At 39.1% G+C, this 24521-nt stretch overlaps 1 protein-coding gene across 6 annotated transcripts in view; it reads right to left on the bottom strand.

Moving 5' to 3' along the window:
• Positions 1-23066, bottom strand: part of LOC124869747 (receptor-type tyrosine-protein phosphatase S-like) — a 112517-nt gene extending 89451 nt beyond the window's left edge. For 5 of the 6 annotated variants that reach the window (XM_047367827.1, XM_047367829.1, XM_047367830.1 and 2 more), the window contains exon 1: positions 22716-23064. The gene's annotated coding sequence lies outside the window, so the exon portion shown is untranslated. Of the gene's footprint in view, positions 1-22715 lie in introns of all 6 variants that reach the window. The other variant, XM_047367832.1, reaches the window with a different exon arrangement.
• Between the last annotated feature and the right edge of the window lie 1455 nt (positions 23067-24521).

Genomic DNA, 24521 nt, shown 5'->3' with positions numbered 1-24521 from the left:
AGTAATGTCGGCCTTGTTAACCATGCTAACTGCAAAAATAAGACACTAAAGACAATCTAAAAACTTTCTTGTTTAAGTTGTTGCACGTTCATTTTCATTGTGAGTTATTTTATTTGACTTAATTTTAAGAGTTATTTTATTGATTTTCTGTGAAGCCCTTTGTGATCGTGTAGTCTGTGGAAGGTGTCTTACAAATAAACTTTACTTACATACACTTTGTTCAACATTTTTAACAGTCAATGGAAATCTATTATTTATATGTGACGTTGACATTGGTCACCTACAAGCCACAAGCCAAGTCATGGCCTGTAGGAGAACCTCCAGCTCCCCAAAACTGTCCATTATTTTTCTGACAGTCCATACTCATTACTCAAAAATTGTGTCACCTACAGCCAATCAAATCTATTGTCCACATGCGTTGCTAGGATAAATGTTACAACAGTGGAAGATTTTGTGGACACTTCTGTATCTCACCAGCCTTGTTCGCTAGCAAAAAGAACAGAAAGCTGAAACGTAAAGCCTGGGAATCTTTATTCACTTACAGCAAAATCAGGAAATTAGTCAAAGAACATGAAACAGAAAAAGTAATGGCTTCTTTGTGACCGAGTTGCCTTTCAGCCCATGCCACTAGAGGACTCATTTGACTGTGGATAAAGATACTCAGTCTGCGCTTGCTTACACACAGTGTGACGTCGCCTCTTGTTAATCAGTAACCCATCATGACTGAAAGGCTCAAAAATACTTTGAATGCTGTTCTTATATCTTCGTAAATTACAGTTCTTAAAGAAAAATCGGAATGAGCTAAAATCAGTACCAGAAAATAAAATTCTGATAGGTGGATTTTGAAAGAAATATATGCAAAACATAGCAGTCTACTTTGTCCATGAGTTTCCCTACACACTGTCAGAAATAGAGGAGCAGGAACGGTTGCTTAGCTTTATTAAAAAAAGAGTCCTTTCTGGTGAACCCCATATTGAAAGATTCCTCCAACCTCTTATTGGACTAATGACCTGCTCAAACATATTACTGTCTGCCAGCTCCTAAACTAAAAATAGCTCAGCCGAAAATATGTCTATCTGATACAGGCTCTTATTCCTGCCACTCTGCCCTCGCCTTATCTAACGCCGGGTAATAGCAGCTGAATAGAAAAGCTTTCTCCCTCTCAATTGAGCGTGATAAGAAAAATCAGATCACAGCTCATTCAGCAGCCATTGGCAGCATGTTAAGTAAATTCTCTGCTTACGGAAACTCAATTTTCCCCACATTAATCTAAGCAGGGTCACTGTTCTGCACACAGCCACATGGCCACTGAAACATTAGGTGCGGTCTGTGTGTCCCAGTGTCTTTCTGGTTTGTCCCATGTGTTGCGTTTGCCGGATCTGTAATGTCTCTCTGTGACCCAATCCTGACCCTATGGATCATTTTCAGTTTATCCACTCCTCCTTGTTGTCTTTCCCCTGCTGACAAACCCTCTTTGCACTCCTTCCTCTTTAGACACATACCCTCTAAACTAATCCCCACATCTTCCTCCCACATGCCACTCTGGCATTAGACTCTATGTTCCTGAAATCTCTTCCTCCCCTACGTTCTTTCATCCCTTTCCGCTTCCCGCCTATCCACTTGCTCCTCGCCCTCCTTGTTAACCTCTCCTCTCTTGGTGCCGTCTTCCTCTGCGATACCCTATCATTCATCTCCTTTGCTTTTTATAGACAGTCTAAGCCACGCTTGTATGCAAATCCTCTTCCTCTCCCCAGCTGTCCTGGACTGGCTGCCCCAGCTGCTGTTGGTCCATTGACACAGTTCTGACAAAAGGGCTTACACCATCCTACAGCTGTGGATGATGAGGGAAGATGCCAAAACAAACATGCAGATGCAGCAGCAGACCAAACCAGTCTGGGCATGTCTTAGCTTGTGCTAAGGGCATTAAACACTGCGAGCGCAGCAGGCTCATCCTCTCAGGACACAAAGATAAAGAACAATAACTCACTTGGATTGCTTGCAGGAGCAGAGTTAAAGTGAGTAAGCAATGTGAACATGGAAATCCTCCTGACTCAGGTCTACTGGAATCTGTACCCACACCCACCCCTATCTCACCTAAGAGATACCACAAACTGCACTCTGTGATCATCTGGCTCAGCAACCAGCGAGTGGACAGCAGGGGTCGGTCTTATTACCTTTTCAGTGTAGCAACACAGATGGTCAGCCTGACAGATAGATTGATGGTGGATACATGCTGCTGTTTATTGTGGGGAAGTAGATAATGACACACCAGCTCAGGTGTTGCAACGTACACCGCTTATTGTGCTCCATCAGGCTGATGAAATAACATTGTTTAGGTGGCATCCAAGCTGCCCCTGCCCCACTGGGGCCCCCCTCGAAAGATAACATGTTATGTTTTTCCCCTCACCTCATCCTCACCCTGTGCTTCAACCCCCAACCTTACCCGCTGATTCCTCTCGGCACAAGTGGAATGATTTCACAAGGCATGTCACCATGACAACGAGCCATAAGAACTCAGAGAAAGACCAGACCAGATCTCTATCTTGCGGCACCACACTTTCTGTGAGAAAGTGCATCTATTAATCGCACTTTTTGTTCTTTTGAATTGTTTTAGCAGTGAGTAATTGTGCTTGAGTTACAGTGCTGTGTTTGGATCTTATATATTTCTTTGGTTTGTGATTTTGTGTTTTCAATCAGTCAGTTAGTCATTTTTTACCACTTATTCCATAGTGGGTCGCAGGGGAGCTGCTGCCTATCTCCAGCAGTCTATGGGCAAGAGGCAGGGTACACCCTGGACAGGTCACCAGTCCATCGCAGGGCAACACACACAAACAACCATGCACACACCCATTTATACGGGCAATTTAGAGTTACCAATTAACCTAACAGGCATGTCTTTGGACTGTGGGAGGACATGCAAACATGCAGAAAGACCCCAGGCTGGGAATCAAACCCAGGACCTTCTTGCTGCAAGGCAACAGTGCTACCAACTGCGCCATCGATGTTTTCAATCATCAAACCAATTTTAATATAAAAAAAGATCAAGTAAATACAAAAAACTGTTTTTAAATTATGGTTTCATTTGCTAAGGGATAAAAGCTATCCAAATCAGTCTGGACCTGTATGAATAAGTAATTGCCCCCTGCTCCTAATAAATGGTTGTGCCATCATTGGCAGCAACAGCTACCATCAAGTGTTTGCTGTTACTGGCAATGGGTTTTTTACATTGCTGTGGAGGAATTTTGGCCCATACATTTGAGGGTCTTCAACCATGACCTGCCAATTCAAGGCCATGCCCCAACATCTCAATCAGATTTAATTTTTAACTTTACTAGGCCGCTTGAAAACCTTCATTTCGTTATTTTCCTTTTGAAACCATTCAGAGGTAACTTGATATTGTGCTTTAGATCATTGTCCTGCTCCATAACCCAACTACACTCAAGCTTAAACTCAAAAACTGATGGAGTTGGAGATTCTCATTAGAGAGCAAAATTCACAGTTCCATTAATTAAAGCAGGTTGTTCAGGTTCTAAAGCAACAAAGAATCCCCAGACCATCACAGTACCACCACTGTGTTTGGTGCTTGGTACGATGTTCTTTTTTTCTGAAATCCTGTGTTAGTTTTACAGCAGATGTAATATGGTGTGCACCTTCCAAAACATTTAACTGTTGTCTTATCAGTCCACAAAATATTTCTCCAACAGGTCTGGAGATCATCAAAATGGTGTCTGGAAAATGCAAGACAGGTTCTTTTTGTTTAGCAGTTGTTTTTCACTTAGGAACTATGGGCGTATCTGGTCCAGCCCTGTCGGTTTAGTACACACATGTACCAAACCAATACCATCTATTGCTAAACTCTGCTATTTGGGAATATGAAGGTTTTTCATGCAGCTACAGTGGAGAAACAAAGGTGTACTGTACCAACATTTTATGTCAGCATACACATTTTTTTTTTTACAACGAAGTATGTAGCTCTCTCTGAACTTAACTGAGTTACTCACCTGAAACACCATCAAGCTAAATGTAAACATTACTGGTACTGGAGAAAATTATCTTAAGTCCAAATATAGCTGCCTGCAACCTTTATTCAGTCCAAAACGTTGTGCAGCACATGAGATGCTATTAAAAATAGCTGATCTGAAACATTTAAGTGTGACAAAAACAGAACAAATCTGTAAGGGGGGAAATACATTTTTCACATTTCTCTCTGCTTGGCTTTATGTGACCATTTGGAAAGAAGATGTTCAGAGTAGAATCCATGTAGCATCCAAGGAGATGGGAGTGATATTAGTTTACGTTTCTATGACCCTGGACACTGTGGGCAAATGGCTCTCACAAATGAATGCACACACACAAACATGGCAAATGGCGAAGCATCATGGGGGAGATTGGCACTCACTCTCTCACACACTTCTTTTTGCTCTCTCTTAAACACACAGCCTACAGTCACACAAACACACACACACACACACATACACACACACATTAAGGATCAGAGACGCAGGATGGAGCGCGGCTTACTGCAAGCATGAGCTACACCATCCTGGTTGCATTTTTAGCAGAGGAAATAAAATATCTGAAGCTTCTCTCTGACGAGAAAACACACCTGTCACTCAAATGCCGCAGCTCCCTGCCCTGAATTTAAATGAATCTGGAGACCTGGTTGCCTCCACTAAATCTCCATCAGTCTTGCTTAATGCTGCAGACAACATGCTGAAATTAGGAATGGGGATGCAACATGTGACATGCATCCAAATTGTGCTATCTGGGGAAAAATTGACATATTGCAACAGCAGCTACCAATTTTATAGCTGATCCAAAGTTATAAACAGGACTGCGGGAAGAAATTTCAAGGGTAAGCCTGTTAAAGAAAGATTTTTTTCATATGTTGTCTTTTTTATGGTCTAGCAGTTCTCTACCAAACCGTTAAATTCTTTAAAAGCATATGGGAGAGGGAGGCACCATAGAGGACGATTGCAGCAAGACAAGTAGATCTGAGACCCAATCGGTTATCTCCCAGAACAAGAATCTACAGCCAGCCTTGTGACAGAATATCCAAAAAAGAAGCTCAGATTTAGGGGCTGGGCAGCACTAGACATGATTCACATAAACCTCCTGAAGAAGCTAGTGTATCTTCAAAAGAAGCCCATATAACTATTAAGTCATGATACCCAACCGGAGGGGTTTGCCCAGAAATTCAATTGTATCCAAAGACTGGTCAAAAATCTGCCTATGAAATTTTGGTTAGGCATGGTATGGCCAGGAGGGAATTTAAAGCAAAACTAGTTGAGCAAAGCAACAGCAACTCACAGTTTCACAGAGTTATCAAATGAGACTCCAAGATAAGATATACAAATACATACACCTCCAACAACAAGAAACACCTCCATTCAGATAGATTCTACAGTGCTTGGAACAGCACAACAGTTTCTTTCCAGTTCAGGAACATATTTAACAAAGCCATAAAAAGCATATTAGCTCCTAAATAGAATGTCACAAAGGCAAAGTGAGTCTAACTGAAGGAGTTGAACAACCAGGAGACAATACTACATATGAACAGCTACAAATATGGGATCTGACTAGCAAACAGCAACTTCTAAGAGGGCATAAAAAGCCAGCCACCAACAAAGGTTATAAAGCAATGCTGTCATAAATTTATGTTCAATTTTTCAATCTACTGAACAACCCACAAGTCATTATGAGCTAACTGATTAAGAAAGGAGTATAGGCAGCTCATGGGATAGTGGTAAACCTGGCAGTATAGTGTCATATAGGCTAGTCCTTGATGTATCCATCCAAGGTTTGAATCCCTTCCTCTTCCCCTCTTCTTGCCTGTTTTCTTTCTGCTAACTGTGAGTAAAGGCCACTAGTGCTACAAAATTCTAAAACATAAAAAGTACTCTGAACACATGTACATCTCCTATTTCATCCACCTTGACAAAAAGCCTAGTTCCACCTAAAAGAAAAGCAACCACACAGCATGATGCTACCACTACCCTGTTTTTTTTTTTTTTGTGGCCATGGTGTTCTTTTTGTGTTTTTGTTGATGTTCAGAGCTGTTTCTGTGGTAAACATACCTTTTAGAATTGTGGTTGTCTGTTTCCTTCAGAGCATGACACATTTTCCCTCAAGGTTTTGGAGTTCGAGCCATGCCTAAATGTTTTCTATAATAAAAAAGGTTTCTGTATGTAACCCCACTTCTTAGTCCAGACATATAGACCTTAACTGTATAATGCTATGGATTTTTTTTTTTTATATCTTCTCCAGACTGGTACATTTAAACAATGAGATTAATTTTAATCCTTTAAAAGATGCAAATAAGTAAATGTAAATCCCCCAGGAAAGATACACTTTATTTATGGTTAATCGGAATCTCTATAAGTGATGACAGAGCTGAACCGATAAAGACTGAATGTAGAAATTAAATCCAATTGTGTTTTGAAAAAGTATTAGTTAAATGATGTGCACACCAGGCTACTAACACTTTTTTACATTTATGGTATTGTCCTAAACAGATTTGTTTGTTTTTCAAAGTTAAATTTTTTAAAATATGTGTTACATTAAAGGTGGAAAAACATAGAATTTTAACCAGGGGTGTAGGCTTCTAAAATCTCCTTTATATCCACCTGGTAGTGAGACAAAAAAGCTCCTCACCAAGCACTGAGAGTGCATCCCAAGTCTAGCTACCTGGAGGCTGGGAAAGACTGTGCATCAATGGCACCATCTAAGAAGAAACAGCCAAGATTCAAGAGTACATCTGGAAGATGGCCTCCAGCAATGAACTACCAAAAGAATGCTTTAGGCAGCAGAAACCCGGTGTCGAACAGAAGGACCCATCATGGAAAGCAAAGCATAGACAGAAAGACTTAACTAAGTTTCTGAAACGCATATTTGTTCCAGAATGAGAATGAGAATATTGTGAGACTTCCAGACCAACTGGTTATGGCTAACCAAAAGTGCATTATGATGATCACCAAGAAGCCACTAGTTTGTCTTTTGATCAGTTATGTAATAAATATGATAATCATAGATAGGATTTTTTTCCTGGTACTTCCAAGTGACGGACTACATTCGAAAGAACACAATAATACTTAAAGACCAAACTGTCTTTGATTTTGAAAAACAGTTGTTCAAGCCAAAACTTAGAAGCTCTTGCTATGCTTTGCTAAAAGAATATGGGGCTGCAAACGTAGCTCATTTGAAAGGGACATGGGAAACATTCTTAGTTATGGAGATCAGTGACGAGGCCTGGGATGAAGCTTGGGAAAATGCTAACTCTTTGAGCACCTGCAATAGGGTAAAAGCAATTCAACTTAAAATTGTAACATGGTGCTAACATATCTCCCTCTCAACACCATTGATTTAATTCTCCGCTCTGCCAAGTGTAAATGGAAGTGGATAACCTCACCCACTGTTTTTGGTTATGAAGAAAAATACATACATTTTGGGTAAGTTTAAAAAGTGACTGAATGTAAACCATTGTGCATGCTACGTAGAATGGCAAATTAGCAACGTTAAGGGGAAATGTGAAAAACAACTTTACATGATGCTTACATTCTGTGCAAGATGTGTATCCTTCTGAACTGGATAACACACAGCTCTCCATCACGATGGCAGAGGACTGTACTCCTGTCGTTAGACTACTTAACAAGCAAGTTACAAAATAGAGAGAATGTGTTTCATAAAATTTAGGCCCCTTTTGATGTGCTTTATTTTCTGTTTGTATAAAACAAAAAAACTAACAAATATATTTTGGAAAAAAAAAGCCACTAGTTATAAATAATGCAGTCTCAAGCGAAAGAGATATAATAGTGCGGACATTAACACAGTTTAAGAAATAATAATAGATCAAAGATAAAATACGTTTTGGAGAATTTGTAGTTGATATGTCTGGCCAAAACAGAACCCTAACCTGATAAAATGAAGTTAAACCTTTTCTCTTTTTAACTATGTGGTACTTTCTCCCACAGGAGCTTTCATTTCCATTTTTATAAAGATCTATGTTTGTACATGTTGTCTTCCCTTTTTGATCTGCAGGGGCTCGATTGTGGGGTTTCTCAATGACTCCATTGAGACAATAAGATGATTCTTTTTAAGCTTTATTGTATAATCTTCAAAACATAGCATGCTTTTGTTGCTTTAATGAAAAAATTGATAAAATAAAATATATCTAACCCTGAATGACCAGGAATATAAAATACAAACAGTATCTACCTGCATCTGTCTTTCTCTGGTTGTCTTGCAAGGGGTGTGAGTTTTGCTTGAGGGAAGACTTTAATTACTAACTAATCTAGAAATCAGCAACAACATTCTTGATGTTTAACATTCTGACTAATCGCAGCATTAGGAGAAAACGCTAACACAGCTTTTTAAACCGCACATCAATGAAATTACTGACCAGCATTACAGTTTATGCAATGTCTATGCCTATTTTTTTTAATCGGATGTGCTTCAGTATTTCTTCATTACATTTATGTCAAAACTAAGGCAACACATGCATTTAGGATGATGAACAAAGCAGGGGGTGGAGAAGGACAAGTGATTAACCAAACTAACTTTCTCTTTGACCTCAATCTCTGCAGGACAGAGCGAAGCTGCTGCAGCCCAACAATGGCACAGCAAATGCACATTCACATATAAAGGGGATCCAAGGTCAGAGTGAGACCGGCACAGCTACAAAGAGGCATCTCGTAATGGATGGAAAAGGCTCAGACGAGGCAGCAACAGATGGACTGGATCCTGCTAAGCAGAAAATTCATTACCAAGCAGCATAAAAGTACATATAGAGCAGATTATTCAAGGGTTTAGAGTTAATGACAACAGCGAGGGGCACAGTTAATAGAACTAAGAGTCCATAAACCTACTATTAACTTTGAATGATTAAATGACTTTCAAATAAGCATGAGCTGGTTACCAGTACGAAGGTATGAAGGTTTTAAAAAGTTCTGGTTTCATATCACTAAACAACAGAAAGCTCTGTTTACGAGATACCAGAAAATTCCAGGAGTGACCAAAGTTGTCTCCGGCTGTATGTAGAGTAGAGTAATGCTGCCCCCCACCTCGGCTGAGAAAACCGTGAAGGAGTTAACAACTCTCTCTTGTGAAAGCACTGTTGGATTATATCCTATGGATATAAACATGTTTAGTTTTGGTACTCCTAAATTCTAACTAAAATTAGCTATATTGGAGGGTCCATCTAGCCAGCTGTTAGCTTTTCACATTATTCCTACAATCCCACTGCGATCCGACCTCTGTCAACTACGGATATGGGAACTATTACTATACTAACTTCACAATGCCTCATTTCAAAAGATCTACGATATCCTTCAGGTGGAAGGCTGTTTTAAAGTTGCAGTGGACAAGCTAACGCCTAATTGATACCTCCGAGTCCACTTGACGGCAGAGCCTGTGTGAGGTGATGTGATGTAAATTTCATTATATGTATCTGTTACACGTGCCCGTCTACTCATCTGTTTGCGTTATTTTTATTCTTATCCTCTTCTGAGTAGACACCGTATAAACCAGAGCATTATCTATGAGGGGTCAAAGTAACAAATATTAACTTGAAATGAATTGAAGGTGTGAAATACTGAAAATGGTCAAATTGAGTGCCATAAAAACCAACATGTGATTAATTTCGCCTTCGCAAAAATTACAATCCGTGAATTTGGATGTCATTAAAATGATAACATGGTAAATATTAATGTTATAGGTTATCTAATTTTTTGTTTCCTGTTTTCATTCACTGCCTTGATTTTATCGCTTACATTTTTACCACTTCAGTTTTATCATTCATCGCGTTCGCAGTGTAATTTTTGTTACTTTGATAGATCGGACTACAGCAGAAGCCCCAGCGCGACAGTGAAGTCTTATAGTCCGCGACCCACAATTTCCCATGATTCTTTGCAGGTCTAATCGGATTGGTCGAGCTCAGGCAGCAATGGCAGGCAATGGTGGCAAAAATTGTGAATAAATATGCAAATAATACGCTTTCAGTGACCCCAAACAAACTTTTAAGATGTTTTTAGGCAAGAATGTAGGTTTGTTGAGCTCAAATATCTTCTCGGTTTGTTAAGATTCCACTTAATTTAAAAAAAGAGGTTCGGGGTTTCTCAACGCCAGCTCACTTTGGCAGCTGTCAGCCGACCGAGCAGTTTTCCCTCCCCCTTCCAGACTAGGCGCCTGATTCCCGGCTCGTCATGTTAAAGAGAGACTGAGGTGGAGAGTCTTGACACTCAACCTGGTTGCTCTTCGCTTGTGACTCCCCTCAGCTCCACACTGTGGCCAACAATATCACTACCGTACTACAGAAAATGCTTGGGAATGGCGATGGACTACAAGTACTTCACAGTCGTGCCGGGGTTGCTGCCATATTCCGATCTACAGGAAGTAACAAAAATTACACTGTGAACGCGATGAACAATGAAACTGAAGTGGTAAAAATGGAGGCGCTAAAATCTAGGCAGTGAATGAAAACAAGCAACATTAAATTTGATAACGTTAATATTTATAACATTAATATTTACCAAGTTATAATTTTAATTATCTCCAAATTCAAGGATTCAAATTTTTTGCAGAAGCAAATTAATCACATGTTGGTTTTTACAGCACTCACTTTTACCTTGTTCAGTATTTCACACCTTCAATTCATTTCAAGTTAATTTTCGTTACCTTGACCCCTCATAATTAGCGCCCCCTAAGAGGCTGTACTGAAAACTGTAGTCTTTGGGTGGAACGTGGTTGTTTACATGAGCTACAAATAAAATGAACAGGTGGCGTGCTTGTCCTCACAGAAGCAGAGAGGTATGTCGAGTCCTTATGACTCGGATATATATTAAGCAGCCGACTGCAGGGTTGTTAACCTAAGAAGTATTTCTACTAATTACTCAACTAATATCAGCTGGGTATACTTGCATAATACTTTATGCAATGAGCCCTTTAAAACAAACAAAAAATCTTAGTTTTCTGTAAATATACTCTACCCAGAACTCCTCAAGTGGCATAGCTTTAGCTTCACCTGGTTTAAATTCTGTAAAAAATCTCCTGTTAAGCACCTTTTGCTATCTGATTATCTGTCGATTAATCAAAAATAATAATCAACAGATTAATTAATTCCAAATTAATCATTAGTTGCAGCCCTAACCATATTTTCACTCAAAGTTATCTCATTGTGAAAACCTCATACTGTCCCATGTCTACCGTATTTCTTTTAAATCTTGTCATAGTGGTAAATGTTATATAATATGTACGTGATATACGTGAAATGACTATTACTACCTTTAATATTGCCTATTTGCTCCTAGTGTTAAAAATTAGGCATCAAGAATTGATTCACAATTTCAGAAAAAATTGTTGCATAGAGTAAACTGGTGACAACATTCAAGACCTATTTCAACTGTACCAAGAATCTCCATGAGTTGACATGTCCCAAATGTGATTTTAAAAAGGGATAAATGTGTCACATAGCTATTTGAAAACCCTGCAGTGTCAATCCTCTGCTCCAACAAAGTACAAACAATCCCAGATGAACCCTAACCTGACAGGTGAGAGTTTGTAATCTGACAACAGCAAAAAACAAGAAGCATCTGCATCCAGGTACAGACACCAACACAATGTTTAGTCAACTGAAACGAGACTACAGAGCTCCCAAGCACCCAAACGTTTAATGCAGTTTCTCTAAGCAACCTTTCACTCTGCTGCCGCCTCCTAAGACGCGGCCGATCATCTGTGCAGCGGCTCATTACACAGGCTGATGCTTGAATCCTTGTTAACTCCCTGTCCAATTAGCATTTCCGAGACTGGCACAGACACTTATCCTAGCTGGAGAACACTATACATACATACTGATGTCCACATAATTATGCACTTGCATGTACATTCCTAATAGTTAAACAGTTCTGACATATGAAAAGGAAGGTTCTGTACAACTGTCCGATTAGATGCCCTGAATAATTTAACTTCTTTAATTTAATGCAAAGTAAAAAAAAAAAAGAAATAATTCTAAATACAAGACACAACACTACCCAAGAAACATGCAGTGCCAGTCAAGGCACAAGGCAGCCAATTAGAGAGCTTCTTATGAGGCTGGACTAATGCTTTCTGACAACAGACAGACTTCAGCCTACTGGAGGTCATTGTTATAAACCTGACCATCTTCCTATATCAGTTCGGCTTGTTTAAGAATACATGGCACCCAGTCTTAAGTCTCTTCACCAGAATTATTTGTTTTTTTAATAACTGTTGCAGGCAGGAGCCAGTATGGTATGATAACTGCAGGTTCATGATATTTACATCAAAATTAAATTTTATTTGTAAACAGACTGGAATAAGCGGTAGAAAATGACTGACTGACTGACTGACTGTAAACAGACTTTAGCAAAAGTATAAAATGAACACCAACTAAAATTAGTATTACTTTTTAAGTGCTTCTTGCACAGAATATTGTCCCCTCTTGCCGTTCTGCTTTTTATAGAATAACACTAACACACAATGGCTGTATTTTTAGCAACCAAAGATATTTTCAAATAGCCAAATTTCTCTGTCTTGTAAGCAAGTTGAAAGTTTAGGTGCCTTTTTTTAGCTGAGCAACAAGTTGGGGAGGGGCAGGGCTGCATTGCTATACTACATACAGTCACTCTGGCACTTTCTCTGGTTTTATCAAAAGGACTTTAACCGTAGGAGTATGACAGAACATTTTTGTGGCTTAAAACAATAACTTGCCAAGACAGTCTATTTTTGCGTATGTAGGATTCTATTTGATGTTTTCTAACTTCTGATGGATTCATTTTGTTTAAAAGATTTTTTTGGCACTAGGGGCCTTTATTCATCAGTAATTGGACAAGAAAGTAGGTGGAGAGAGAAGGGGAAGACAATAAATGGCCCGAGACCGTGAGCTGTGCCGAGGACTAAAGCCTCTGCACATGCTGTGTCTGTTCTACCAACTGAGCCACACAGTGTGCCGGAATCATTTTATAATTGATTTATAAATTGCAAGTTACTTCAAAATCAGCTGCTAATTAAAATTCCCCTGCACACCTTGTACAACATCACTCTGTCATCTTTGGTCTGCGATGTTCTATCCCAAGCTTCCTTGTCTGCTGGAGTCTTGAATCAACCATTTATTCTTATGTAAAGATCCCTTGGGGAGACCATCCTTTTTCGTTTCCTGGAGACACATTATTGTGTTTGCCCAGAAAGTCTTTCTCTCTCCCTCCCTTTCCCTCCTGTGTCTTTGTGCTACTATGGTATCACCTGTCTGCCACGATCACATGATATGCTGTCCACCGAGAGCTCATTAGCTCCACAACTGCAAAGACTGCTCTGCAACAACAAAGGGATCGTTTATGAAGAAATTAAAATACACTGCACACTCTATGCTTCTTAGAATCAAGTTGTGGTAAAACCTAAGTGGTAAAGCTGTTAATGAAAGAAAGTTTATCAAAACTTCAGCACTTTTAAGTCTCACATTATAGAAAAAATATTGTCTTTCAAGATTCCTTTTAAAAGCCATAGACAACTGTGTTACTTCTGTCTCTATTGATATTTGCATTTAACAGAACAACCAAAAAATGTACACCCATTTGACTATTAAAATTTGTTCTTTTTAAAAAGGTGAAACGCTGTACAAAACCAATTTTTATTTGGCTAATAGAAAACAGACACAAAACTCTAAACAAGACTGACGCATTAGAGTTTTTTTTGATAGTATGTGTGCTGGTATACGAACCCCATTTAAACGCTACACAGGCGACCAGCCTTAGCAGTTCCGTCACTAACCAGCCATTCCATGACTTCATGATGGAGAAGAGATTTGTGACGGGAAATGAATTTCTCCTTGAGGGACGATAAAGTTGTGAATAGAATTGAAAGCGAGACTAATGGGCCAGAAAAAGTGCATTTGTCCTTCGTCTCAAAGCCAAAATCAGATGGGGAGTGCGTCGAAGTAAGTGAAGAGATGAAATGCATGTCAAGGGTAACAGACTTGCACACGGATGCTTCCCACGAATGACTGGCCATTATTCTCGCCTCTGTCAAATACTTCATTCAAACTGGCATTCCCACAGTGTGGTGAGGACAGAGTGATCATGAAACGCCACAAACAGATGTGAGGCAGCATTCAAAAGGCCAGCCTACCTCTACCCCCACACCGTCACCTGCATCTGCACACACTTAAACTCACTTATCACAGTCTATGAAGAGCTACTGCCGACTGAAGGTAGTTTAATCTTCTTGCTTTACGTTTTCTGTCTGCGAGCTGTGATGATAGAATGGAGCCATACGTTTCCTTGAAATAATCTGCGTTCCATTCTGTAGAGTACTGGTCTTTAAAGAGGCAAAGTTGTTTTACTGATGCAATAAGGTTGTTCCCTTACTGTCAGCTGGCATTTAGAGACATAACAAAAGCTTTTCCTAACTCTGGTCTGCAAAATTGACTAGAACTAGACATGTTTAGCTTAAAAAAATAAAACAGAAATCAAAGTGTTCATTGTGGGGGAGTTTTGCTCCATTGCAGTGAGGCATTACTAACATTTTAATCCATACTAGTTGCTTGAAATAAAAGAATTACTGGTATTAAGCTGATTAGCCTGACTTGATTTAAAAACTTTTAGAAATGCTAATATACTAATGGTATATGACATCTCTGATTATGCATTTCAAGTGTTTAGAAAGTGTAGATATAGAAAATACCTACAATATATATCTTACGCTAATATTAAAAAATATTTCACGTCAAAGTCACGTTTGTCTCGCAAAGACCTATGCAGTTGTTTTCAGCATGTGTCTTCTTCTGTTAAAGTACCTGTTGGCCCTGGGGTGTAACAATACAAACAGGAAACAGCAGATGATAATTTGGTTAATGAAAAAGAGACATGATTTTAAAGCTCATTTTGGGATACTACAGCATCTCCTTTTTTTTGTTTTAACAATACATTATTGTAAATAATTTTATGTGTTTCAGAGAATCTGTAATCAGAGTTGAACATGTCAGTTAAGGTTTGACTAGCCATATATTGAAGTTTATATTGTCTAATTGTAAAGGGGTCCCAATGCCGAAAAACACTGAAAAGTGTTCAATTGAGAATTATTCAGTTCAGGGTTGACTAGTCAAAGTACTTTGGACTTCAATTTAGAGGTGAACAAATGCAGACCAGGTTCCTTTAAAAAAGTGAAGTACCCCTTTATCTCAATAGTAATGGGAAGCTACAAAGCAGAAGCTAAGTTTAGCATCATTAGCAGCTAATATTTGGCCAGTTGCGAAAGAGGTGGAGGCTGCTTCAGTGTTCATGTCCCCAAGGGTTGTTGTTCAATTTAACCGTGTAACTGTGTAAAACTCAACACAAGAACTACTTCCTTTCTTATTTCAAAATCAAATAAAAAGATGTAGCAGTCACATTCGAGTCCATGGCAGATTCAGCGACTAAATAACGCTTTGTGAGACGAACTTCACTTTAATATAAAATATTGTGCCATTTTTAATATAATTAGATCTTGTGCCTTGAAATCTCCTTACACCCCAGGCAAGATATTATTACGGGCCCCAGGTATGAAGTAGTGTGCTTTAGCCTCTAAAATTGTCTCTGTGCATGTATATGGAAGACATAATCCAGCCCACAGTATTTAAGCAATCTGAGAATAACTCAACTGGTTAGCTGTTAGCTACTAACAACGCTAAAGTTGGAATCTAAAAAGCCATGTCAGCTTTTTAAAGGGATCTAGACTTAATTTGATCAAGTCGAAAATCTAAAAAACCTGTCCTAAATAAACCTTGAGTAGCACTGATGAGAGATTCATTTCAATACAGTTTGAAATTTATGAAACTGTAATTCTAATAGTCATCCCTACGTTACACCGTTTCAAAGTACAGTACAATAAGTGTTTAACCGAATACTTTCAAAATGCTAATATGCTAACCGTAAATTTCACACACCCCTGTTAATTTATTTCTAGTGTTTAAAAATTCTAGATATTATCCTACTCCACTGAAAATCTTCCTTTTAAACTAACAACCCCATCTGCTGTTTTCATATAATTCATAAAACAGAAAGCCAGAGGCATAAAAATCTTAACTCGAAGTGCAGTAAAGAAACCATCCCATCAGCTTGATGTGTCGGACTTGGTTTATCAGACATTGGCAAAACATTATTAGGCGTTCGATAAAAAGCCAAAGAGGCAAGAGTGTTTGAGAAGAGTTGAGGAAGAGGAGATGCATGGAGGTGAGTGATGGAGACAGAGGAAGGGCTAATTTGCATATTTATAGGCCTGTGCATATTAAATAAGGCAAAACTGTGGAGCCCTTCTAAGCAGCAAACCCAATTAAACTCTATTTCAGGCATACAGTCTTTGTTTTATTTTCAAATTAATTTTTTGAAATTTTGTTACGGCTTTTATGTGTTTCTACAGTACATTTGAATATAGAGTAGTTTAACAAAGTTTGAGGGGCATGTCACAGTTTTCTGAAGTATTTTACCTACAGTATTATATTAAATAACATTTTAACTTAATCATTATGCTTGATGGCAACTGTTGAACTTTGATTAGTGGGACTGGGTTCACTATTATTACATGTTGTGTTTAAAATTACACAACACAATGCATACGTCTATAAACCAGACCATCATATTCTTTCCCATTGAGCACATAACATAATTGCATAATGATTCTGGTAAAAATTAGTTGGAAATGATTTATGAAAGCCATGCAGAGACAAATGTGGTACACGCATTACTATTTATGTGGCTTCATTTCACAAAATAAAGACATCCAAGTGAAGTCATATCATTTTATGCACTGCAAAATCTCAGTTGCCAATTTTGGCCTCCTTCCAATGCAAATGAATTCATCTGAACTCCATACTTTGCATGCAGTAAGATTGGTTCTTGCAAAGGCTGAATATACACCTGAGGATTTATCAGGAACTTTAAGTAGGATGGATATATTCCACCAGTTCACCATTTATTGGCAGCTAACTGCACACCTCAAAGCTGACGGGGCGCTCCCTTTTTCAAAGTTCTGATTAGTCAGTTTGCCTTCTGCTTTTTCAGCCCTCTTGTCTGTCAGTCCCGCTCAGCTAATGACCCCTGTCAGACAGAGATGTAGCAGTCAAGCAACGTCAATAAATGCCTCCACCCGTGATTAGGTAATGAACTGAGCACATCAACATTTCGGCCTGTTTTGCTGCAAACAGAGAGAACCCTGAACATGGGCGCTGGCATGCAGCTACAGTTCTACAAAAGACACTTGTGTGGAACGGGACAAGAAGAATGAGCTAGCTGTTGGAGACGAAGGCGAGGGTTGACCAGAGGACAGCGAGGAAGCATAAACAGCAGCTTCCTTTTTAGCATAAGACAGGAGACGTGGAAAAGGGTAGGGCAAAAATCAGGATAACAATGTCTTCAGATGTGGCAGATATGATGAGAAGAGAGGAAAATGGCTGAAGACAAGAGGTGGAGAAGAGAGGCAGAGGCAGAAGAGGAGAGGTGGAGCAGCGTGCATTATTCATTCGTGCTGACATATCAGAATCTGTGATTCACAGAGAAGGGCATCAGTCAAGTCACAACCTATCTCTTAGCCTTCACTCACATGTGCGCACACGGAGACATGATGAGCACACGTATAATTGCAAATGGCCTTGTGGTTAAAGAAAAACATAATTATGGGTCTGGCTCAGTAGAGTGACTCTTTAGAACAGACTGAGACTAGGTACATATTTGCATAAACAGACATTGGAACAGGTTTCACCATATATAGTGGATGTCTAACGTGTTTATTTACAAATCAATTACTAAAAACTGCTTCTTTGCAATTGATTGTGCAGCCCATACTATCTGAAGAAACAATTTTTACGTACAGTTGTTATTACATTTATTGCCAAATACTTTTATGTTATTTAAAATAGTTGCATCTATTTGAAATGAAAACATAATTTTGTTGATCGCTTGCATAATCCTGATGTAGATAATTATTACAATGGCTTTCTAATACTGTTCTCTACTCCTATTGCATTTCACTTCTTTCCTCTTATTTGAATCATTTTTATTTTGCTTCATGTTTTCATTTTTTAATCTTTGCTCACATTTTAATCTTTGACTTCAATGTGCAAATTCCTGATATTTATCAGTTTTATTCTAGCATTTATCTGGGTTTATGCTAAGTATCGCTTAGCCTTCTATGTCGTTGTTAAACTTAGATCTAGATTTGAGATAATTCTTCAGCCTAATTGTGTGTTTAGGTCTAAGTATACACTGCAGTAACACTGACCTACTATGTTCTGACCTGGGGCTGTTTGTTTTACAGCATCCTATAAAAATGTCTTATAATTTCTTAAACCAAATCATCTATGATTGTAGGACCATAATCCAACACTGAAGATTTTAGAAACTGTTAACCTTTAATTAGTGTATATTTAGACAGTGGGGGAAAAAAACTCCCCTTAATAATTACATTTTTGAAAAATCAACTTAAACACAATTATTTTCCCTTTTATCAATCCCTAGAGAACTAAACATACCTAATGTTATTTTAAAATTCATACGTTACGTATAGAAGAAGATCGGAGTGTCTAGGCAACTTCTAATTGATTAGGAGTCCATGACTTCTGGTTTCCCCGGAGTATAACAATGACTCACACAGAGGCCGATGTGTATTGACCTTTAGAAGTCAGGAAATTACAACAAGAAAATCTCCTAAACCTGTCCATATCTGCAGTCAGACCGGTGATTAAAAAGTTTAAAACTGAAGAACTGTGACAAACAAGGCTGGATCTCAAACATGCACAAAGGGGAGGGACAACCTCATTTCCCAACATCTGAGAACTGTAATAGAGTGGGATCTACAGTATAATATAGGATGTGTGCAGTCTAATTCAGTTTTGCACTTCTTTGTCTAAGGACCAAGTCTTGAAACTACAGACAGTTGAACTTAAACATATTTGAATCTGTCCCCTTCTAATACATATTACAAAGACTACATGATCATTTAATCTTAGTTAGCTTCTTTATTTCTGAGAGGAACCTCCCCATTTCATTGGTGCATTCTTGCCTTTTTATGCTGTTTTAGCACATGCATTGTCTAGAAACTACTTTGAACAAATGCATTGTTCTTAAGAGCTCTAATCTCAAATAGTTCCACGTACATATAAATTAGTGTAGCAGGTATCAAGGTTCTAATATTGGATAAGATGATTAGTTGCATATACGCAAACAGTATCAGATTGGTGTTAGCTGGCACATAGTATACACAAATAACCACAAAATGTACATTTTTGTCTGAGTAATCTAATACCGCTTCATCATTGCTAAAATAAATAAAACCATAGAAAAAACCTGACATTTTTCAAAATCAGTGTTCTTTACAAGGTGAAAAATTTATGTGAGATCTCACTGAATGTGAATAAATAGATGGTAAAAGCTCTAAAATATGCATTAGTGAAAAATCTTCCTCCATGTTATACAGCCAGAGTGCTGCAACTCGTCTTAACATTCATGAATATAACTCTCTGTAAATCACAAATTCTTTCATCCGAAACTTGTAAAACAGTAATTTGATATTATCATTTAAAATACTATGCATTAAATGCGGACCTATTGTCTAGCTATATTCTACATAATGTGTCCCGAGGGACTGTGTGGTGAAATATAGCCTTAACTGAGGCTTAAAAAATGTATTTCACACTGTATGATGAATACTTCCTTTATTGCTCCTCTGCTTTCTTAGTTAAGCTTTGAAAATAGAAAAAGTTTGTCATGTAGCAGTTCAAATAAAAATAAATGTAAATACAGGAGAGACTACAGTAGGTATGGGCTGGTTACTGTTATCAAGGTAAACTGAGGTTTTAAATTGTTAAAGTTTAAAAAGATTTCCATCTTACCCTTTCCAGTTTAAAGTTGTTTTAAAGAGACGCCAAAGAAAGTGCTGTTTCGACCAGTGTTTTCCCCGGCAGTACGGAGCATAGAATAGCAACGCTGCCTCTCCCCCAGCTGTTACTGCACACTGCCTGTCAGTAGGCTAAAGAAAGGCTACTACAGTTTTCCCTGACTTAAAAGAAAGAGAAATCAGCCGTATTGAAGTATTTATGCAAAACGAAAAACAGCATTACGGCCATTGCGTAACGCTGTTTTAAATTTACAGACAGCAAGCTAAGATCTGTTAAGCAGCAGACTGCAGGCTGGCCACAGGGTCAGATAGCCTGACTAATAAACCAACTAATATCAGCTTGTTATTAGAGATTCATGGATATGAAAGTTTGGGCTGATGAAATTGCTGTTATGGCCGATTATTGATATTTACCAATTTTACATATTTATTTTTCTCCTACCTTTTCAAAATCATGAAAAAACCGACCACACCACTGACATTGCTTCTCTGCATTTCTGTCACATGATCAAACAAATACCAAATGGCCAACCCCCTCTCCCTTCCAAAACATATAAACAAATGGCAGCAATATAGAAATAAACATCAGCCGATACCAATAGTAATGCAGCTATATCGGGCAGCCCTACTTGTTATGTACAATGGTATCTAATAAAAAGCAGATTGTGCAAAAGGGGTTTATATCCACCGAAATAAGCATTTAAAAACTATACCTAATATTATATAGTTATAATATAATATAATATAATATTGCCCTAGTTTATACATTTGGGGTTGATTATTAAAGCTGATAGATGATATTGTAATATAAGTAATATCATATAAGTAAAGGGGTTGCTATGGGAATCCAGCCACATGACTAGACAACTATGAACCAATATTTCTTTAAATCTTGAAACAGCATTGACAAGAATATTGTTGAACCAGCATCTTTATCAAAAACATGCACTGCTGTTGCTTAAACAGCCTCATCCTTGTCTGAGCAGCTACATTCTGCATGCTAGATGCGGATTATTTTCCAGCAAGCCTTGAATCAAGACAAGAAGCAGAGGAGGCAAAACATTCCTGCTTGGATGGCTTTGAAAAGGTCAATTAATATCAATGCCAAGACAACAACAAAGTGTCTGTCTGCTTGTAATACAGGTGGCTACGCTTGCAGCATCAAAGTTGATGTTCTTCTTCCTGCCAGCTGACTGGTGCGAACCAAACCCTAACTAAAAGCGTCCAAGAGATTCTGACGAAACCCAAAGATAGAAGGAACGGGTCATTTGAGAGGAGAAACGCACAGAGCGAGGCAGTTAAGGAAAGGCTGGAAATAGGACTTCAATGAAGCCTTTGACATGAAACCAAAGCTACTTTACTGTACAGATGGGACAGAAAACCCCTGAAGCCGTAGGCTTGTATGTTTTTTTTGAATGTGCATACCAATCCCAAATCATGCTCTCACATCAAAAGGTTCTGCATCTAACAGTTTCCAGATAGAATCCGAGTGGGACCAAGCATGTTCAGACTCTTGGACGTAAATATTTAATCTGCCTTCAAATTCTGCTTCACTGCGACTTCTCCCTTTCAGAATTATGTAAGTGTTAAGATCTGTGCCTCTCTCATAACAGTACCTTGTGCATCCATTTGCTAGAAAGAATGGAAGAAGAAGATAAAGTAAAAATCAACCAGAACTTCTTCTAAAGACAGGAATCCATGCGTAAAAATGACTGATTAAAATAATTAGTGATGTGCAACTGGTCTGGAACAATAACCAGCAAACACACAGTGCCTCAGGAAAAAAAGGTCCATCTGTCAGCGAGGAGGAAGACCTCCCTTGGATTCACCACGACAGTGCAATTTTCCACTTTACAGAAATCCACGCAGCGGAAGCAGCAAAAAACTTAAACACGCATTATGTGTTTACATGATTAAACCCTTCCAAATAAACAGAAGCCCTCGGCAAAATGTGTCAGCTTCAATAAATGTATCATTAAATTACATTGTGTCTTGCATGCTTGAGTGGCTCTGTTAAAAACAAATCCTTCAGAATGCAATTCTAAACACTCACAAGGAGGTTTCTGAAACAGTGGCTGTGGAAATGGCTTTAGTTTAAGCATTGCTTCAGAGCAGCAGATGCAGCAGCCGCTCTATTGTCTAGAAAACAGTCTTTCCAAATAAGTCCATCCGCTTCGCCACCTGGTGCCTTCCACGCCAAAAGTCGTTCTAATATTAGTTTAATGGCCCATATGCATTTATAATGTGTCTATGATTGCCTCCTGAGAAGAGTTCAAAATCACATTATCATAATGGGATTTTTAGTTTGCAGGGAAATAAAACATACCAGAATTTCATGACTTATGTTTTTTTTTTTATATATAAATAGCTTCCTCAAGCTGTTTTACTGGGTATTTTATTCCTATTTTTTCATTTTCTTCAGCTATATAATCATCCATTGCACAGCTGTTAATGAGCCATAGAATCAAAACTAATTGTCACTCTCCCTCCTTTAAATAGGTGCCATCAAAAACCACTTTAAATGAGAGAGGATGTGGAACAAAGGCACTGCCAGTGTGCAATGGTCCCTCACACTGCCCAGCCAACAATGAGAAGAAGGTGACAGGGGAACACACTCAGACCCAAATTTTTAAGACATGCAGATAAGGCTTTAGAAAGTGGAGACCAAAAAAAAAAAAAAAAAAGATTAATTTTCCCGGGAAATAAAACTATTTCAGAAAATGCCTGCCTGAAATATGCTTTTGCCTTCTTAGTTTCTACTCGACAAGTGAGGAAAAAACCAGGCGGGGTGGGTGGGGTGCACCCGCATATTAACAGTAAAAACCATGCAGGGTGCTGCTCACCTTGGTAGGAAGTGCTCCGTGTTCTTTACAGTTTGCTAAATTCATGTGGGTAGGCTGGTAGCAGGAAGCCTCCTTGGAAACAGCGAGGATGACTGTAATCCAGTGGCAGCAGCAGAGCTCCACTCAGAAGAAGGTCTGCCTTTGTAGAGGAGGCTGCATGCTCACATCGCCGGTGTCTTTTCTCCTTCCTGGCTGTCCGAGTGATCGGGCTTCTCCGGAGCGCAGCGGGTCACGGGGCTGCCACTCTCAACCTACCTGTCGGGGAAGCATTGCTGAACGGGTGGCCTCAAATACCTACTACTGGCTCGGTCCGATGATCCCTGCTTTCTTGCTTAATGCCCTCCTCTCTTTCTGTCTCTCTCCTCCCCCTCCCTGCTCCTCATCTCTCTTACCGGAGCTCTCCCCTCCTCCTCCTTCTCCTCTTCCTCCCAACACATGACGTGATGCAGCCAGCATCTCCAATAGCAACCGTATCCCCCATTACCCCCATTACCCCCATTACCAGCTCGCATCCACTCCACCACCCCCAGGCTGTCCCTGGATCGCTGACTGGCGCATGGAGGTGGCTGCTGAGGCAGCTTGGTCTTATTGGAATTTTTTTTTCCTGAGTTCCCCACGGGCCAAACTGAAGATAAGCACCTTGCAAACCCGTTGATGGCCATTATGTTTGGTTTAATTATATCTGCTGGCAACACAACAAAGTCAGTGTCCAATATTAGTTCCCACTGAGCAGACATAGATTATGGCCTGACTTTTAATTCCTTGTGGAATAAAAATAGGTCAATCAAACATATGTCTAAACTTGAATATCAGCAGCTTAATTCAATTCAGTTCAATTCAGTTTATTTATATAGCGCCAATTCACAACACGTTGTCTCAAGGCACTTCACATCAGTCAAGTACATACATTCCAATTAATCCTAACCATTGGACAGTGCAGTCAGATTCAGTTATTTATTCAAATTGGATAAAAAGTTTTTCTATCTAAGGAAACCCAGCAGATTGCATCCAGTCAGAGACTTGTAGCATTCACTCCTCCTGGATGACCATTTAGCGACAGTGGAAAGTCACTGGTGTTGACTTTGCAGCAATCCCTCATACTGAGCATGCATGTAGCGACAGTGGAGAGGAAAAACTCACTTTTAACAGGAAGAAACCTTCAGCAGAACCAGGCTCAGTGTGAGCGGCCATCTGCCACGACCGACTGGGGGTTTGAGAGAACAGAGCAGAGACACAAAAAGAATACAGAAGCACTGATCTAGGGGTACTTTCTATGAGAAGGAAAAGTAAATGTTAATGGATGAAGCTCCTTTAGTTGTTTCACCTAGAAAGAAAGAACAGATAAACTCTGAGCCAGTTTTCAAGGTTAGAGTCTGAAAGAGAGCACAGAGTTAGTCACAGTAAAAGCTCAGTCAATTGCCATGTCTAGGAGAGAGAAAGGGTTAAACACTGAAAGACAGGGCCATGTGGATCATCGGTAGAGGGTGAGCATTAAGTTGTTGCCAGCAGAAGCTTGGACAATGTCCCCAACCAGAAAGGTGTCACAGGTAGACACATAGTCAGGCCAGGTCTAGCTTCTAGGAAGAGAAAACAGAGAGAACAAAGTTAAAAGCTGAAATAACAGCAAATAACGCAAAATTGGAGAGTAGTGTGAGAATATAGCGAAGAGGGTGAAAGTGGTTATTATGTCTTCCAGCAGCCTTAACCTATAGCAGCATAACTACAGAGATAGCTCAGGATAACCTAAGCCACTCTAACTATAAGCTTTATTAAAAAGGAAAGTTTTAAGCCTAGCCTTAAAAGTAG

Source organism: Girardinichthys multiradiatus, chromosome 6 (genome assembly GCF_021462225.1).
Source record: "Girardinichthys multiradiatus isolate DD_20200921_A chromosome 6, DD_fGirMul_XY1, whole genome shotgun sequence".
Lineage (NCBI taxonomy): Eukaryota > Metazoa > Chordata > Actinopteri > Cyprinodontiformes > Goodeidae > Girardinichthys > Girardinichthys multiradiatus.
Note: the sequence above shows the minus strand (reverse complement) of the source record. Positions and strands in the feature narration are given on the sequence as shown.